Source organism: Empidonax traillii, unplaced genomic scaffold (genome assembly GCF_003031625.1).
Source record: "Empidonax traillii isolate 1590-97213 ecotype Southwest subspecies unplaced genomic scaffold, ASM303162v1 scaffold1016:size208863, whole genome shotgun sequence".
In the NCBI taxonomy this organism is placed as follows: domain Eukaryota; kingdom Metazoa; phylum Chordata; class Aves; order Passeriformes; family Tyrannidae; genus Empidonax; species Empidonax traillii.
Genome location: NW_020956209.1, coordinates 156,866 through 175,974, shown reverse-complemented (window position 1 = coordinate 175,974; position 19,109 = coordinate 156,866). Strand labels below are relative to the sequence as shown.

The 19,109-nt window shown below is 45.0% G+C and overlaps 1 protein-coding gene across 1 annotated transcript in view; it reads left to right on the top strand.

Moving 5' to 3' along the window:
• The first annotated feature begins 11,922 nt into the window (after nt 1-11,922).
• Nucleotides 11,923-19,109, top strand: part of EYA1 (EYA transcriptional coactivator and phosphatase 1) — a 161,925-nt gene continuing 154,738 nt past the window's right edge. The window contains exon 1 of the mRNA XM_027904186.1: nt 11,923-12,018. The gene's annotated coding sequence lies outside the window, so the exon portion shown is untranslated. The remainder of the gene's footprint in view (nt 12,019-19,109) is intronic.

Genomic DNA, 19,109 nt, shown 5'->3' with positions numbered 1-19,109 from the left:
ACGTATTCCCGTCGGCCTTCCTCACGAAAACTGTAAAACCTCAGTGCTGGGTTTTTAGTGGCTTAGAGCAGAGCCCTTAAAAAAAAAAAAAAAAAGTTACACGAAGCAACTTTTCAACAAACCCCATAAACTCGACATGCGAGAGCTAAAGGGTGAAGGGAGGAGCAGAAGCTGAAGTACCAGCAGGAACAGCAAATAGCTTCGTTTTTACTCCCAGACACCATAACTTGTTTTACGATTAGCGATCTGTCTAAAGATTTGTCCTGGAAGTACTTGATATTGGGTTACAAAAGGTTACGTTAATTGCATTAAGCCATAATGACCCATGAAGGACTACAAAGACTTGGAGAAATCACGCTTCCTCCTTAAAGAAATAAATAAAAAAAAAATAAAACCAAAATAAAATAAAACCAAAAAGGAGAGTGCGGCGGGGCTGGCGGCATGGCCGAGACTCCCGGCGGAGGCAGGCGGGGCGGGAGGCAGCACCCTGGCCCCGGTGGGCTCCGGCCCCAAATGCCTTCCCTGGTGCCCTCGCCGCCCGCCCGGCTCTGCTGCGGCGGGAGGGCGTGTGTCAGCTCTTGGGCGCAGCCGCCTGCGTTATGGTCCGGAATTAAATGTGTCTACTAATAATCTATAGTCTCGCTCGGCGGGGCAAAGCAGACAAACAAAATCGTCATTCCAAATGAAAAGAAAACACTATTTCTTAGAAGTGTTTAGGAGGGTGCACAGCGGGGCATATTTTCTTTCTTACTGGCAAGAGTTTGAAACTGGATCCCTTAACATTACTGAGAACATGAAAACATGAAACAAAAGTATTGATCCAAGAATTCGCCGAAGAAAAGTATCCAAATACACACTGGTTTGTTTGAATTTTTTTTTAAGGTTACATCAGATGTTTACTGAGGAAGTGGAAGCCTGTGATATAGCCCCTCCGTGCCCCATTCAAACATAGTGGAGGAAAGTGTTATTTGTGTTGTTAAATTTACATTATGTTCACTTTAATTGCATCAGCTGCTAGATAGATCTAGGAATAATGGCATTTAAGAGGAAAATAGCAATCATCTTCAGAAGACTGCAGCATAATGGAAGAACCTAATTAATTTAACCTTGCAGTCTTCCATAATGGCTGCACTTTATCATTTCCACAGATGGAGCTTGAAGGAATTAACAATGCTGTTTATCCCAGCAGACATCTCTGACTGTGGTTAGCCAATGGCAAATTTCCCACTTTAAGATGCATTTCTTCACTTGAGAGAAACCAGCTCGAGCCCTGGCAATAGCTGTAGAAACTTGCTAATACTGTATGTGTGTGGGATATTGAAAACCTGAGAAAATGCACAATGGTCCCATCTCTATGGTCTCATCAAGTGACGCTGCGAGAAGATAGTTTCCTTTCTAACTTTCCCAATACCCTTCTGCTTCTCTTCCTTTATTTTCCCCTTCGCTATATTTTTTCTTTAATACCTTATCCTACAATTTTTTTTTCTTCCTTTTAGAAACACTGTACTGTCTTTTTCTAGATATGTAGAATTCAACCCCTGTCCTAGATGATTTGCAATGCAGAATTTTTATGCTTGGGAAACCTGAGTAGGCTTGAGGTAAGCACTCCTCCACGCACAGAACACAGTAAAAGCCGGATTATTTGAACAAGCTGATTGTTTATTATTTCAGGAAATAATGCATTTTCCACGTTGCCGTATTCTAGGATGCACATACACTCACACACTCCAGTCACTCGTGGGTGTCAGACGGAAATCGGGAAGGGAGAAATATGCAGTGATACCAATGTAGGAATGCGCCACAGCAGTTAAGTGCTCTACACTTTTACCTGTATAGGTATTAAAGAGTGTTGTTTGGCAACTTTGAGAGAGATATTTGTTACCCCAGCGGCAGGGACTTGAGGAGTCAGCCACGGCAGGAAAGCAGTGAACCAGATGAGCATATTGTGGGCAAGATTCTCTCTTCCCGTTCTTGTACAAAGACAGAAGTTTTCCGGAGGCACAGAGACAAGGATGGATCTGCGTTCTGTGTGCTGTAGCTGTGCTTCTGTGTTACAGACGGATCTCAAACAGTATTCGGTTTTTTTAAGGTTTATTGGCATCCGGGGTTTAGTGTCGCTGTTGGTTTGGGGAGGGAGGAGGGGGAGGCGGGCTTACACACTTCCGAGTGCCTGGCAAGCAAAACTCCCATCCTTGAACTTAGACCTTAACCCTATCCCAAATGACAATTTGATACCGTTCTTACAGGCCGATAAAGAAAGCGTCTTTTCTCTCTCGTTTGTACATAGCAGTATCCAATAGAAACCAGCGCACGCATGGGAAAAAAAGCGCGGCTTCTGGTAAAATTCGTACCGCTCTTAATTTATATAAAGCAGTGAAGATGAATGGCAGCCCAGGAGCCGCCTGAGTTGCTTGCGCAGTGTCCTTTAGGAGGACAGTTTTGGATCCAAACCTGAATTTGTTAACCTGGCAGGTATCTCCATCACCCGCCAGCAGACACAGTATCTACATGGCACGAAACACTTGGGTGTGCTGTCGCTTCTCTCCTTGGTGGGTTAAGTCCCCGACTGCTTACGGCCGGGAGTATGGCGGGGAGAAGCGCCTGCCTTTCATCCCGACCAGGGGTTTCAGAGCCGCCCCGATCTCACCGCTCCTTCAGGGCAGGTATGGCAAGCAGGGTGCTGGGATTAGAGCCGATGACGTGCGCTGTGACGCAAGCCCAGCTAACGAGGAGACAGTGATGCCGCTTCGCTAACCCGTTTGAAGTCCTGAGCATTGGCCACCTGAAAATAATCCTGCACATCTATATGTATATATTCCCACTGGAGGAAAAAAGAAAAAAAAAAAAATAAATAAGGAAGAACAGGGACAGAGAGTAGCACAGGGGACCTCAGGCTGTTGCTGGCACGTAGCTGGTCTGGGCATGCGACAAAGCGAGAGATGCAGCACCGCTGTCTGCACCACGTGAAAATCTGTTAAAAAAAAACCCAAACAAAACCAACCAACCAAAAAAAAAAACTCCAAACAAACACCCACAAAGAAAAAAGCAAAAGCACCAACAAAACAAACACCAGTCAAAACCCGGGGGGAAAACCAAAAGAGACTATGCACGGCTGGTAAATCTCGCAGAGGAATACAGGCTCGGCGGCCCCTGCGAGCCAGCCACACCTGCTTGTCACGCAGACCCCCCGCGCAGCCCCGCCGGGCCCCCCGTGGGTGCCCACAGGTTATCGGTGCCCCTACGGTGCTGGAGAGCCGAGGGGGAGGGGATGGCGGTGCTGCCGGGTGTCAGTGATGCGGTTGCTGCGGGGGGGGTTTAAGTTTTGGTTATGATGTAGGCTAACGTCGCTGTGGGACTGCCGCATTGCAAATCCTGCACGTGTGAGGGCAGCTTTCCAGCCCCTTCCCTGCTCTGTGGTCACATATTCCCAGTGATAGTGATTTCACTGAAAAGAAGATTTAAAAAAAAAAAAAAGTCTAAGTGTAGCTATTAAAAGATAGAACACAAATCCCAGCGGGAAGCCCGCATGCTGCGGGATCCCACTGTCCCCTCGGACATCGGAGGGCCGTGGCGGGCCCCGCCGGCCCCGCGCAGAGTGGTGGGCGGGGGGAGGGGGACCACCTCCCGCTCCATGCTCTGCTCCCTCCTCGACCGCTCCTTCCTCCTCTCGGCTCAGGGAGATTCACCTGGGAATCCAACAGGACTTTCCTTTTTACCCGGCCCCAGTGGCCCCCGCTGGTGCTACCGCTGGTGCCGGCGCCTTAGGAAGGAAAACAGAGGCTCGGGGGGCAAGGGGACATGGTGGGGGCGGTGAACTGGGAGACAGGAAGGCTGGAAGGGCAGCTGCTCTGTACTTGAGATCTGGGCTGTTCTCCTGCTTAGCCACGGAACAGTGATGCTGTGCAGAGGCGGCGGCAGCATCTTCCCCTTGCTTTTTTTGAACCGTCGAGGCCAAACCTCCCTGGTGTCCCCCCAGAGCTGACCTGCAGCCGGGACAGCGGGACCCGAGCAGAAGTTCTGATGCACCCTCCCCCCTCCCCGCCAGTGTCATCCCCACCCACCTTCCTCAGCCATCACCCCGCAGCTCAGGTTCCCTCAGGCCCCATCCGCAGCTCAAGCCGCACATGCAAAACGGCCGGGCCGGAGCGGGGCAGGGCCGGGCTGGCCCCAGGTAGAGCGCGGAGCGGGGCGGCCGCGACGGGCGGGGAGGCTGCGAACGCCTCCCCTGGCACTTCCCGCCGCCGGGAGGGAGCGCTCAGTCAGGAGGGTGGGCTTTGCTTGGAACGGGGAGATCACGTAAATCTTAAAATCTCCTATGAAAATTAATAAAAACACACGAAATCCTAGACAGTCCATAGCAACTGATTTTTATCTACCGTTTTACGCGTTTCATTATCCACCTAAATATAGCCACCCCATGATTTAATGTAGTTCACGGAGACCACAGGCATTTTTGGCTTCCCTTAGTCTTTTCATTCTAGCGCTGGCAATGGGCTAACTTCAGTCTTCTCTCAACAGTTGACTGTATCTGGGGGTTGGGATAAGACCAAGAAGGAGAAAAAGATTGCATTCGATGTATTTGTCTCGAACCAACTTGGAGAACCCCAAGCGCTTCTAATCCTGTTTTTCGGTACATCCCCCCGTGCGCTTGCTTTCTGTCACCGTTACATCTCGACAGTTTCTTTGGAAGCTAGAGACACCCGTCCGACTTGGGGGAGGCGGGCGCTGGCTTTAATCAGCATAGTCAGAGAGCCAGAATCAGGTGTGGATTTGTTTCAGGGCATGTTTGCATCAATCAGTATTTTCGTTACAATCTTGTCAACAGTTTTAATTCAAAGCGTATGCGAAAGCCGGAAAAACTGAGCCATACAAGGGACAGAGTTATTTTTAGAAAAATATTGTTAAACAAACTGACATGGCTGCAATATTCTGATGCTACTAGAGGCTAATAATTTTTTCTTAGCTTTATCTAAAACGAAATGGCTCGATGCTGTGTGGGAGGACGGTCTATAATTTTAGCGAGCTTCGACCGTGGCCTGCCAATCCAGAGGAGCGCACTGTCTCCTCCCAAACTTTTTCCTGTATGTCTATGCACAGATAGAACCTTCTGCTTTCCCCAGCACAGGCTGGCTCCTGAGTGAGAGCACTGGGAGTCTGCGGGCCGGGGTCACAGCCCCAGCTCTTTTGAGCCTTGGGGCGTTCCGCGCCTTCCCACACCACCCACACCCCCAGCCTGCCCCCATCCCGCCTCACCGCGCCCTCCCGCGCAGCGCCCCATCGCAGGTCCCAGGGAATCCACGGCGTCCCTCCGGTGCTGCGGGCAGAGAGGGGTGGGAGCCCTCATCGACTGCTCAGGCTTTGCGCGGAGAGTGGCGGAGGGACTGTCCGCGAGTTTGCGGCGAGCAGCCAGTGCCAGGCGCAGAGAGCCGCGGGCTCATCTCCAGTGGAGCTGCGGCCGGCTCAGCCACCCCACCGCCCGCCTCGGGAGGTTAAACTCACCGGATTAAAGGCTAACCCGACGGAGGAGCGCTCCTACCTGGGCTGCGTTTTTGGCTTAGCTATTTGCGTGGGGCTTGAGCGGCCCGGCTGCGAGGGCGCCTTGCGAGCGTCTGGCCGGCTCTTTTCGCTGCCGCTCTCCGGCATCCCCAGTTCACTTTTCACATCAAATAGGCCATTAACTTTTGATCCTGGCTGTTACATTCCAGGTTTCCCAGTGATGTTTCCTGCATACTGAGCCCCCCCACCCCCACTCCTGTCCCACTTTGCATTTAAACACGATCCGGTAGATCTGAATTTCTGTCGAAAATGTAATTTTGAACATATGCACTCATTCGTCTCTTCGCGCTTGGCCTCACATCGAAATCCCTCTCGGAGGAGGGACCTAACATTTTAGAGCCCCAGAAGAGTGTTAAATTTTTGGCTTGCTTACATCTCTCAGCGACCGAGCCAGAACGAGACCTATTAAAACACTGACTAATGCCTGCGAAGACAATTTCCATAACTCCAGAGCCCTTACGCGACTATTGGCAAAGGGTGCGTTCAAGTGCTGCAAACAGCAAAGGGATGAGAGAACCCTTAGCTACTCCCGTTTAGAACGTTACTGAGCAGGACCAATGACTCAGTCTTCAAACGAATAGGCTTTGGTTTTTTGGGTTTCTTTTCCCCATGGGATCTCCTGGCTTCCTCTCTTGGTTGTAGGAAACCATTCGAATGACCGAACGCGGTGTTGAAGGAACACTTCCAGGGTGCTACAGGAGGTCCGCTTTGCGAGACAGCGGGTCGGCCCACTGTGGGTGGAAGGGGGTGATTTCACGCATGGTTGCACCCAGTCCCTGCCCACCAACCGCTTCCCCGAGACCTCGCTGCGGGGGGCCGGGGCGGCGGAGCTCCGGGGTAGGTCCCTGCCACGTCCCTTGGAACATCACTCAGGGGCCCCGTGTCCCTTGTGGGACCTCAAGCTGGTCAAAGCAGTCAAGGAGGGGAGTGTTTCAAAACGCCGGTCTCAGCATCCCCAGCCCGGTCCGCGCTGCCCCAGGCCCGCGGAGGTGGAGTGGGGCGGGCGGCGAACGCGGCTCGGCTGGGGCAGCTGCAGCCGCGAGGCGCCGCTTCTCCCTACTCCCGGTTTTTTTTTCCTAGCCCATTTGCAATGTCAAATTTCATCTTCGGAAAATATTTACTTAAAATTCGCCGTTTCGTTAAGGTGGTGTTGTTGGTTTTGGATTATTTTAATAAATTCGCTTTCTGGAATATTTCCAAACGTGTATTCAGAAGGGGCTTGAACAAACTCGGAGAAGGTAATCTTAAATTCAAACATTTTCCCCCAGATATCAAAGGATGATACTTTTTCTTATTAACTTGTCAGAAATGTGTTGCAATGCCTTCATATAATTTTATTCATTAACGCAATACTATTATTTTCTCATCATTACAATAAACACTTGCCTTGTGAGTTACTATTTTCTTCGAAGACATTTGAACCTCCTGTTATGAAAACAATTTTTCTTGAATATACTGAGAAATTTTCTTTATTGATCTTAGTGAGGATATAGTAATGACAGATAAGCAAGACTTACATTGTCAGCAAAGTGGTTAAATTGCATGGACCAGCCTCTTGGACTGCTAGGAGCTGAATCAAGCCATAATGTTCTAAATGAAAATGAAGAACATGAAGTATATGCAGGTTTTCCAAGATCCCCAAATAGAACACTTTTAATTAAACTTCTGTACCTGACAAACTGCAGTACTAAAATCACAGTAGTGACTGTACTTAACTACTTTCTCAAGCGGTCTCATGTAAAGTAATGTGCAAGTCCATGTTTGTAGAATGAGACATTAAACAAATGGATTTTCACTCTGAATGGTTCAGCCTCCCAATCATACCTGTGCTATGTACACAGGCTTCTCATTTCAGGCCCTTACTGCTGAAGAACCTCATCTACAGTTGTGGAGAGAGCAAACCTACAGGTATTATTCCACTGCACATGAAATATTAATTTTTAAAATCTTAAGGAGCTAAGGCACAATTAAAATTACCAGACAGTTTAAAACACAAAGTAGGGTTACATCGATAATCTACTTTATAATCTGGTTTTAGCCAGTTATTTCATGGAAGAAACTTCTGTAAATCCATGTATTCATAAATAGCTCGGTGGATAGTTTCATTAAAATTACAAACATAAGTGTCTACAATATTAGAAAGCATTTAAAAATTATTTCCAGATACTGAAAAAAAAAAAAAAAGTGCTCAAAACTCATTGGAAGTCTGAGAGACTTCTACTGGTGACCTGGGGAGCTGTGGGAAGTTCCTATCTGCAGACACACAATTAGCAGATTATGAATCCGGGAGATATCTTATCTGCTCCTCCATACAATGCTAAGTTGCTGGTTTTCCCATCTCCCTCCATTATCACTAGTTTCAGACAACTCCTTATCAAGAAGATAATGGCAAAGTAATGGAGTATTGGGGGGAGGGGGGAATGAGCAGCACAGCAGAGGGAGAAATATTTAAAATTATATTTAAATCATCATATCACATGGAAGATAAAAAATATTGGAGGTGTTGAAAACATAACCATTATAGATGAAAATGGTTTCTTTTGGGAAGTTAAAGAAAACATAATCAAGACTTAGAAGAGACAGATTCATGTTTGAATGGACTATTTGTTATGTGTCTTCTCCTGGGATCTTCTAAAGGAGTACGCGAAGGTCTGTTGTCACATGTGGTTGCCAACATGGAATTATGGGTGCCAGTTTGTATGGGATCTCAGTAGCATCTGTCTCAGGTTCCATTAGAAGCTATTACACACCATTTGAATCTCGTATTTTTTCATAATAACAAAAATTTTGCTTTTAATTACACCTAGATGTAGCTGTGGATGGCATCTGATCCTGGAACTGAAAAGCTCAGTTTTATTTGTCCTTCTTTGCATGGATAAGTCAGGTTTATACTCATGGCAGTGCTTTTGTTCATGGCTGAAAGAATCTGAAAAGATTCTAAGGCAGACAAAAGGATGTCTACTGACTAAGGAGGTCCCATTTTATACTCCTTTTCTAGTATGATACTTAAGTAAGACATATTTTAGAAACTGAATTTATGCTTAAGTTGCTTCTAGAAGGTTAAACACAAGTGCTGGAATTTTTTTCTCCTCAGGGCAAGGTAAGCAGCATGCTACAGTAGACCCGACACAATGAAAATGCCACATCGATAGGACACAACAATGTGCCCAGTAATGAACTCAAATCCTTGAGTCTCTAAAACCACGCTGTGTTCTTGAGCAGCGAATTTCGTATTTGGATCACTTAATTGAAAGAATTGTAAAGACAGATCCCTACTGCCAAAATATCTGAGGTGGTTACAGAATGCTGTTTATTCCAGCGAGTGTCTGGAATAAATTATCTTCAAGAAATTGGCTCCTGATACTCCTGTTTCAGATGAGAATTTGTACAGAGTGCTAAGTCCTAACACTTCTGGCCAAACCATGGGCTTCATTAGGATTTGCCATTCATCATACCTGCCAGGAGCTCTCAGAGCTGGAGACGTGCTTATTTTGAGGAGTGAAAGAATAACAGAAAAGAAACTGTTTACCTTGGAGCTACTGTCAGTTCTCAAAGGCATTGGTCTTTCGAATTTCAGGGCTCTGAGCTGTCAGTCCTAATATGCTTTCTTACTATTCCTACTGAAATTCATTAGTTACGTAAGGAAGACCCACACTGGTTTTGGATGACACTATAGGTCGAATAAGCCACCTAACATTTCGAAGGTTTCTATTCCAGATAAGGGGATAATGGCAGCAGGTGACCTGACAGCTTTTGGGGTGAGAGGGAGTTTTCACAACTGGATTTTACTCCAGTTGCAACAGCAGATGTTTGACAACTCATGAGACTGGACTCTAGGAAGCAGGATGGCAATCTGACTGCTATTTTAAACATTTTGATATATAAGCCAAGTTTATCAATCACCTATTGTGAACGGTAGTTATGTTGATTTTTTTACTCAGTGCCCAACTATTATATGGGCTTCGCTTGATTCTTCTCACAGCATAACAGCTCAAAATCCTGCAGAAGGGGAAAGCCAACAGAAACACTGCAAAGCCATATTTAAGGCACTCCACATCACTTATCACCGTAGTGTCCAGGATTTCCTACAGGAAGGAGGTCTGCCTATTTTACTTCAGTAAGTAGACTCAGGGCTCTCATGAGAGCACAGTCCTCCTTGGGGCTGCATTGCCAGCATTCTTACATGCATGTGCAGCATTCACCCTCACACTGGAACTGACGTTCCCATTTTATTCTGAGGTACCCAACTCAAAAATAAGGGTATCCCTGAGGACTTAGGTGTGCTCCAGAAGTGACCTTAAATAATTTAGGTCTGTGTATAACTTCTGAATACTCTACTACTTGTTCAAAATTAGTAAATACCTAGGAAATATGAATATTTGTAATTTTTTATCAACAAGGTTTCTAGGTGAAAAAGGACAGCATTTGGACATATGCTTAGCCTTACATCAGACTTTGAAGAAAAGCATCATCACAGGAGTGGATAGTCAACAACCCGTTCAGTCAATGACTAAATTTCTGAAGAAACTGCTCTGTACAATGTAGAATTTAGGCTGCACAGGTCTATCCCATGAGTCCAGAACAAAGTATATTGCAGAGATGGTGTATTCCATTTTGCTTCCAGAGATTTTTATGGATCCACATATGCTCTTCTCCATTTCATATCCCACTAGAAGGGAGCAAGTGGACCTCTGACTTCACCTTTCTCGAGGCTCTCTTATAACCTGTGAAACACAATTTTTACAACCCAGAGATGACATTCTCCCCTCAGGTATGTTAGGGCAATTTAATCTGCTTCCTTACAGAATAAAATTCCAGTATTTCCAATTGTTACAGATCAAGGTGAATTTAGTGCCAATTACAGTAAACTCTGTTTAATATATTAAAATGACATTGAAGCAGAAATAGTATAATGAACATTTAAAAAATATATACATATAAATCATTCCATATTTGGCAAGTCAAAATACAGCCTAGTGGATTCATTTAAGTTCAAAAGAATGTGGACTCAGTCTCTGTTAGTCTGTTTGTACATGGCCCCATGCATGACATTCTAATTAACTCTCATCCTTTAATTTACAGGACTGTTACACTGGAAAAGAAACAAGTGGGGGAAAAACACTTAAAACTGTTAAAAAGTAAGAATGGATTCCATGTTATTTGGGTCCTTAGAACAAACATCTAGATATTCTAGTGATCTAAATGGCATGGATTGTATATAAAAAGTTAAGGAAGATCATAAATGCTCGTGGGAACATAATTTCAATTTCTCTAAAGCTAGATATACGTTTTTTACTTTCTGAAATTGGCATACAAGGACATTGAGAAGAGCTGGAGAAGGAAAGAGGGGAAGAGCATGTACTGAAGAAAAAGAAGTGGAATGGAAGAGCTTGAAGAAATGGCAACTTTTTTTTTTCTTCTGGTTTAAGAAAGAAGAAAGGAAGGAGAAGGCCTGGGCTGCAGTGTTCATAATTACAGTATGAGTAAAAAAAAAATATGATCAGCAGCTATGCTTGCTTCTGTATGTGGGCCACGTTGCCAAACTTAGCAGGGCATTAATTTATGTTATACTAGGGTGGTCATGCTTCAGGCAGGCTCTGAGTTCAGGTCTCCAGGATGGGGAAGCAAAAAGGATGTTCTACCATTGTTCTGCGGTGACTTCATACCTAGAATATAAGCCACAAGGAATCTGACCCGTGCTTTCTCTCTTCTTGGCTAATGAGGAGGGGTGGATATATACAAGCTCGGATTTTACGGATGATCCGAGGTCTGCGGGGTCAAGTGCCATATGCATAGCACAGCTTCTCCCACTGCAGCATTTCCATACAGTCCTTGACACCTTGACTCATTCTGTGCCTTAGCCAAGGCGGGCAGCGATGGATTTCCCGGCGCGGTGAAGAGCGGTGTCTGACAAGCCCCTGCGGCCGGGGGATGCTGCCGGTACCCTCTCGACTGCCTGCCCTGCGCCCCGGCGCTGCCAAGGCAGTGACGGAGCCGCCAGCCGGGCTTGGGGGTGTGTAACCTGCAGCCGTCCCTGACGTCCCGGCAGCGCCGCAGGAAGCTGGGATTCCTCAGGGCCCATCCTTTCCTCGTTAAAAACACCCTAACTCTTAAAAATAAAGTAAATTTTTAAAAAAAGTGGAGGGTAGTGGGATGGGAACGGGGGGAGGCCGGCGGCGCTCTCCGTGCGCCGAGAGCGGCGGCAGCGGGCGGCGCGGCCGGGCAGGCGCGGTGCTGCCCCGGGCGAGGCGGCGGCGGCAGCGGCGGCGGCGGGAGGAGGAGGAGGAGGAGGAGGAGGAGGAGGCAGTCGGTCGGTCCAGCCGCTCCAGGGAAGTTTCCTCGCCGCCGCCTCCCCGAAACCCCTCCCCGTCCAGCGCGGCTCCGCGCTCCTCGCAACTTACCGCCGGGCGCCGCTCCTGGGGAGCCGCCGGGCCCGCAACGCCGCCCCGGAGGCCCCGCGGAGTAAGTGCCGCGCCGAGCCGAGGCGTGATGTGCTGAGCTGTGCCGAGCCGAGCCGAGCCGAGCCGAGCCGAGCCGAGCCGAGCCGAGCCGGTGCCGCACACGTGGGTGCGGCGGGGCCGGCGGGAGGCGCCGGCTCGGCCCCATCGCCGCGGGCGGGTGCGCGGGTGCGCAGCGGGGCTGGCGGCCGGCAGGGAGGGAGGGAGGGAGGGGCGAGGCCGCGGGAGCCCCGGCGTGGGAGGGGAAGGGGCGGCAGATCGCGGCTGGAGCGGCGCCGCGGGAGCCTGCGGTGCCGGCCGGCGGGCGCTGCGGCGCGCCGGCAGCGCTGAGTGCGTGTGTTTGCTGTCAGAGGTTAAAAATCTGTGGTCACCTGGCTGCGGTGCGAGCGCGTCCGCCGTCACCCTGTTTCCCGCGGATGCCCGGCTGTGGGCATGGCAAGTGTCAGGGGAGGTGTCCGAGCCCCCGACAAGGAGCGGGCAGCTCCTTCTCTGACGGACGGGGAAAGGCGGCTGATGCCGGGACACCGACGGCGCTCCCACCGACCGCGAGCGCCCGGTGTCCCGGTATCCTGCTGGGGCGGCCGCCTGCCTGCCGGGAGTCCGCTGGCTGGCTGCCTCCAGCAGGTCGGGGGAAGGCAGGAGGGAAGAACGGATGCCCTCCTGTCCTCTTCCATCTCCGCTCCCGCATTCCAGCATCTTGGGAGAAGAGTGCTGAGCATCGGCGGCAGGGAAGGGCTGCACCCACAGGTGTACTCTTCCTCAGCTAACTTTCTCATTTCTCCCGCCGTCACCTAAGCCCTTCGAAAAGATGGATGGATATGACTAGTTCTGAGATGGTTTTAGTCTGTGTTGTTCGTCTTGGAATTAAAGCTTTTTGTCGTTGTTGTTCCCTGGAAATACTCTGTTCTTTAATTAAATAGGCAGTTTTTCTATCACAAAGTCAAAGGTCAGAGTTTTCTTAAATTATTGAAATATAACATCAGGCTTCCCCTCCCCCCTCCCCCCTCTTTTCTTTATCTTTTAGGCTCCTAGGACCATAGTGTTGTGTTTGAATTACAAAGAGTAATTCCCACTGACTTTTAGTATCAAAACACTGTAATGGCTACATATGGTCTAGCACAATGCAGTATGAACAGTAGCACCAGACAGTTGCTATGTTTGAAAACTCACACTTTCCATAGTCTTTAAAATAAAAATGTGGTTATAAGAAGAGAAAATGGTCATTCAGTGCTGTAAGAAGTTCTTTAAAAAGAGTGGTGTGTGGAAAGTCCCTATGAAACAATTTCCAGATTAGAGCTGTTCATTCTTTGCCAAAAGCTGTGTAAGCATGAACCATAATGAGGGTAGTTGTAGGATCACAGAGTAGTCATGGAGCAGGTAGTCCAGCTGCATCAGAAAGTAAGAGACGGAAGGGCAATATGTATGGAAATGTCCCCAGTTGAAGACTGCAGCTCATGGAGGTAGCTGGCATGTCTTCTGAAGGGTAGTCTGGATACATTTCTTCCAAACCTTTGTTCTACCTTGCATACACCTTATTTTACCATAGATTTCAGTGTAAGGTAAAATGTAAGTATATGTGTCCTTCAACAACTTTTTAAAATGTATGGTCTACTCTTTCTGAATGGTTCACCAGTCTTCAGAATTGTAGAAATTGGAATAGTATCAATAAAAATGTTTATAACCAATTTAAATAGAAACAAAGTCACTGGTTCCTAATGGTTTTGTTATTTATTCCAGGCCTGGTGTTTCATTCCTAATTTTCTTCATTAGGTGCATCTTCCCATGTAAACTGAATCATAAAAAGCATAGGGAGAAAAAGGAGGAAGTAAGTCACTCTTTTGTGTGTTTATGGCTCTGTCCTCCGGGTGCTGCAAAATCTGTCACTATGGGTAAGGTGAGGGATACGCTCTGATAGAAGAATTGTAAATTTTTCAAAGGTCATTTGAACAGTTTCTACAAGTCAGCTGGAAACTGGGGCCTCTTGCGTCTTGTGTATTTTGAGAATTTTAGGTTATTTTCTTTGTTTCTTTCACTCAATTACTTAATTATAGAATCTAAAAATATTATTGCTCAAAATAACTTTTCCCTCTAGACTTAGAGAGAGGAAGACTGATACAAAATTAAGAGTTTAAATTGAGTTAAGAGGCTTGAGGTTTTTTCTTTCCTCTCATTTTTACTCTTTTTATCTTTGACTGTTTAATCTGATATACCAAACATCATAAGATAATGATTTCTCAGACGTCTGGACACTCTTAATGCTAATCCCACTGCATGGCCATGGGAAGTAAAATATGAGTTTACCATTGAATTCTGTGATATGGGTCAAGCTACCAAAGAAAAGGCTTTAGTGGTTGGACCAAGAAAGATTTGCCCAGGTTAGATGGTGGGATGGTGAGCTGTGGCTGCCTGGGTTGTACACCTGCAGGGGCAAATTCCTGGGGGAGCCTGAGGGCAGCTGCTGCCCATACCCAGGGCAAGCCCTGGATGTGTGGGCAGCGCCGACAGTGAGTGCTGCAGTCTGCCCAGGGCCCCCCCTCTGCTGGACTGCCTGGAAAAATCACAGAGGTGAACTCCCAACCTCTGAGGTGGGTCTGCATTTTTGCAGCTCCCCTTATAATGAAGTGAGCTAGGAGAAAGCTCTTTTTATTTATAAGAACGGAAATTGTGTGTAAAGTCCTTAAAATCAAGGAGGCCACAGCTGGGTACTTCATGTGCTTTTAAAAGCTTTTCCAACATAAAGTTGTTTCTCTGTCCTTCCCATGCTGTTTCCATAGCGAGTCACACCTACTGCCACTTTCGGCAACTGGCCTAATTCCTGAAATTTCTGAACTTTAATTTCTCAGTTCAATAGCTTGAGCTCTTTATCATCTGAATATTGGAGGGAATTGCATGGTGTTGTGTGAATAAAATTTTCTTCGTCTTTTAGGTTATACTGTTTGCAAAGGAAAGGGAGACATTACGTTCAAGAATGTTGATGTAGTTCATTCTTCACTTTCTTCTTTATTATGAAATAATATTTATAATAGCCATGACATTATTTGATAAATGAAACATTACTTTTTAATAACAGTTGTAAAAATCGTGTTCTATGGATAACAACCATTATCTGTTATGTTTTTCACACTTAATATATTACTGAAGTCAGTAATATATAACAATAAAGTTCTATTTTGAGCTGTGATGGTGAAAATATTACAAGACTATTAAGATAAGCAAACTTGTAAGAAGTGTGGCTGCTGCTAGAGAACAGACTGATTTAATGAATTAACTTCAATGGTGCTGTGCTCTTGTGTGTTTTGCTTTTTCATAATTGTATGTAAAATTCATTTTCTTTGATAGATGCAGTTTGGAGAATGCAGAACTGAAACTATATACTGCTGTTTGACTAAACTCCGTGCATTTTTTGCTGACAAAAAACACATAATGCATCTTTGTGTAGTTGTGTAAGCAGAACCTATTTATCTAGGTTCCAAATCCTTAAGTTTTCAGTTTTTATTATGTTAAAAATAATGAGTTACTGAGTTCATTTTCATGAACACACAGTCTAGAAGAAATCAGAGGAAAAGCATGTAATCTGTCAAGCAAAAGGTATGACACAGTTGAACAAAACAGTATTTAAAAATGTTTTTTAGCATTATTTTCCAGGGAACTGGGAGTCTTAAAAATGTTCTTACAATAATTTCCTTCTCTTCCCCTGTAATATTCCAATTCCAATTGCCAAAATTTGGCAACAATTATTGGGGATTTAGTTTCATAAGGAGTGACTGTTGGGTAGAGAAGAGAGAGAGGTCCCAACCAGTACCTCCTCCCTTGACCCACTCAGAGCAGGGATGGCCCCAAAGGGAGCTGGGCAGCACCTTCCCTGGAATTACCCCCTGAGAGGCAGCAGCTTGAGGATATAGCACAGAAATGTGAAGGAAAGCTGGCATCATTATTATGTAAATACAGTATCGATTCTGCTTCAAAATTAACTTTCAGTTAGTGAATTGAGGGTATTTCTGGTCACCATGGGTCAGGCTTCACATGGTATTTATGACTAAAGGTGCAGCTCAGTGTTTACTGTAATTCATAAGGGTTATTGCAGTATAAACAGGCAAACAAATAAATGTAAATGCTTAAGCTGATAGGGTGCCTTTAAACATCCCATTGGATCTCACACTGACAGATTTTCAGTCATACAGCCTTCTAGTTTTCTCAGTCTTAGGATCGTTCATGCTCTATCATTTGGACTTAACAGAGAATGGATGAGATTCCATTCTCACAGATGAGTCCAAATGAAGAAAATAGACTACTTGCACCTACTGGTGAAATTCACACCTATTTCATTCATTACTACATGATGAAAAGCAGAAATATTTTTAGGTATTGTTTTGTTGTAAAGATTGAAAATAAGATGCATCTTGTGGTATGTAAATGTTGGGATTTACCAGTGAAAATTTTGGTTGACCTTGAGAGATAGGGATGTTTTCTTATTGTGTGATAGTTAAAGTTAAAGAAGAGAGCAGCATACTTAACCCCCCTCAGTAAGGGGGGTGACGTGAGGAAGGTCGCTGCTAGGCACATTCAGCTGATGGTGAATCTGTTGTGAAATCTGGAAGTGGCACTCGCACAGAGACACTGGAGACATGGCTCTATGCCACACAAGGGCATCTGCACTGCTCTCAAGGGCAGGGTGAGTTCAGAGGCAATTTAGTGGTTCTCACAGAGTGTGGGGCTTCAACTGACCCTAACCCTGCATGGGGGTCCCCTGCACTGGGGGATGCCAAAACTTAGTCCTGTACATATCCCAGTTGAGCATTAGGTTTCCATAGCCAGGATGACTCACTTGCAACCATGCTTTCTGTGACCAATCCTATTTGAGTGTATTTTTCTGCTCTCCAGGATGCTGTGGCGTCCACAGCTGAAAATGCTGCTGGTGCTGTTTCTTACCTGAATGCTTTTGCTGGCTTGGGGGAAGCCTAGGCTTTAATGAAGGTTGTTACAATTTCAGATTCAAATGTATCTGATTTATTTAAAAAATGAATAAAAGTTTAAAAAGTCATTAAACTAAAGCCTTTAACTGAGAGGAAAATTACTTTAATTGCTCTATGTAAACCTTAAAAACTTTACATGTGACTTGTATTAATTATAACTAGAAAATTTTTACTTGTTTGCACTGAATTCTGCAGAAGCCGTACAGTTGTTTGTTGTTAGACCACAAACTTTTATGGACTGCATATATTTTACAAACTACTTTAAAAGCTCATGTAAAATAATAAGTAATGCCCTACCTTTAATCTAAAATTATAATAGGTGTAGAAAGGCTTCTTAAAGCACATATGTAATTACTACTCATTAGAAACTTTGTACAGAACCACAAAGGTTGAAAGAAAGCTTTGTTTGTAAAGCATCTTACACTTCTTTCCTGAAGTGGGTAAGTATTCCAGTTGCATGTTATGATTCGTAGCTCAACATTTTTTCTTACATGTATTTCATATTCTTTATTAACCTTGACAGTTAGTCTAATACCGTTAATCTGTGGATCCCCTCACTTTTTGTAGTGTGTTTCACACATAAAAAGCAGAAAGCAGATTTATTACTCAAAGAAATTACAACAGAGGAATAGGCTGTTGCATTCTGGTTTTGTTCTTCGCTAATGATACATAAATAAAACCGATGAAATTGTAACTTTTTGATGATAAAGATCCCAAGGAATGCTAAGAGAAAAGCTGTTTAATCCTTGTTTGAGGCAGAGTTCACCTTATAAATGGTAATTTTTAAATTAATTTTAAAAAGCATAATATTCCCTTGTGTTTTTACCTTAAAAATATTCTATATTTCCTGTCCTAAACTCTTAGCATGTTTCTTTGCTGAATAGTTTCAATCTACATTTCAGATACCAATAAAGTTGATTCCACTGGGTAGTTTAAACATTGTATTAATTTTGTAAGTAATTTGAAAAAGAAATTCTGGCAAGCAAGTTGCCAGTATAATTTTAACATTGTTCTACAGTTTAACTTTCATGTGTATTCAGTATTCAAGGAAAAATGTGATCTTTTGCTATGTTTGGAGAGCTCTGCTTTTAGAATAATATTATTGCTTTAAAATTTTATATGTGTGTGTATCCCACTTCAACCTTTAATAGAGCTTCCCAAAAGAGGCATCCTGTTGGGTGCCTGTGCCAGGGAGATTGCACTCAGAAATCTGGCCATCACAGGCACCAAGTTTCATACCTGATGCACATACCAGGTCCTCATTCCTTTTCACAGTTTAAACCATTCCTGGCCATTGGATGCAGGAACAGAGACTTCATCAAGACAGTTTTTGCAACAGCTGTATTTTAATTCTAAAACCTGTAAAAGTCATGGCAAATTATTTACCTGGTTTTTTTCAGGTCTCGGGTTTTATACCATCACCTTTCCTAGGTACGCTGGGACTTCTGAACACTACATTGTCAGGTTTCTTTCTCCACCTCAGGAGAGTTTTCTTTGTATTTGTCCATGTCTTCCAACACTGGGAGAATAGAAAGCTCTTCTGAGCTTGTTGAAATCAGAAACCAGCAGATTCTCTTAAAAAACATGCTGACATCTTTTGCCTTTCATTATTTCTTCAGATGGGAATTTTCTGTTATTCTCACCCCACTTTCTCCAAATAGCTTAGGCTGAAAAATTGTGTTTATCAGGCATGATAATTTTTTAGGTGGCTTCCACTTGAGGTGAATAGCAAGGAGAGTGGACTGTGAAGAACTGCACAAGGACCTTATGAGACAGGTCACTAGACAATGAAATGACAAATGAAATTCTGCAGAGATAAATGTAAGCCGCGAAATCTTGAGTAAAATGATTGTAGCTGTATATGGAAATTGATGGGCACTGAGCTGACCCTCACCTTTCAGAAATGAGATCTCGGCATCTAAGATAATTTCAGGAAAATTTATTCAGTGTTTAGTAATTCACCCCAAAAATAAATGTTCAGAATTGCTAAGGACAAAAAGAAATTTACATGGCATCAGAAGGAGAATAGACAAGTACTTGAGAGAGCTATACTGAGGGTTGCTAGACAGATGAACTCCATCAGGCTCAGGAAACCCTCTGAACTGAAATAGCAGGAAACTGG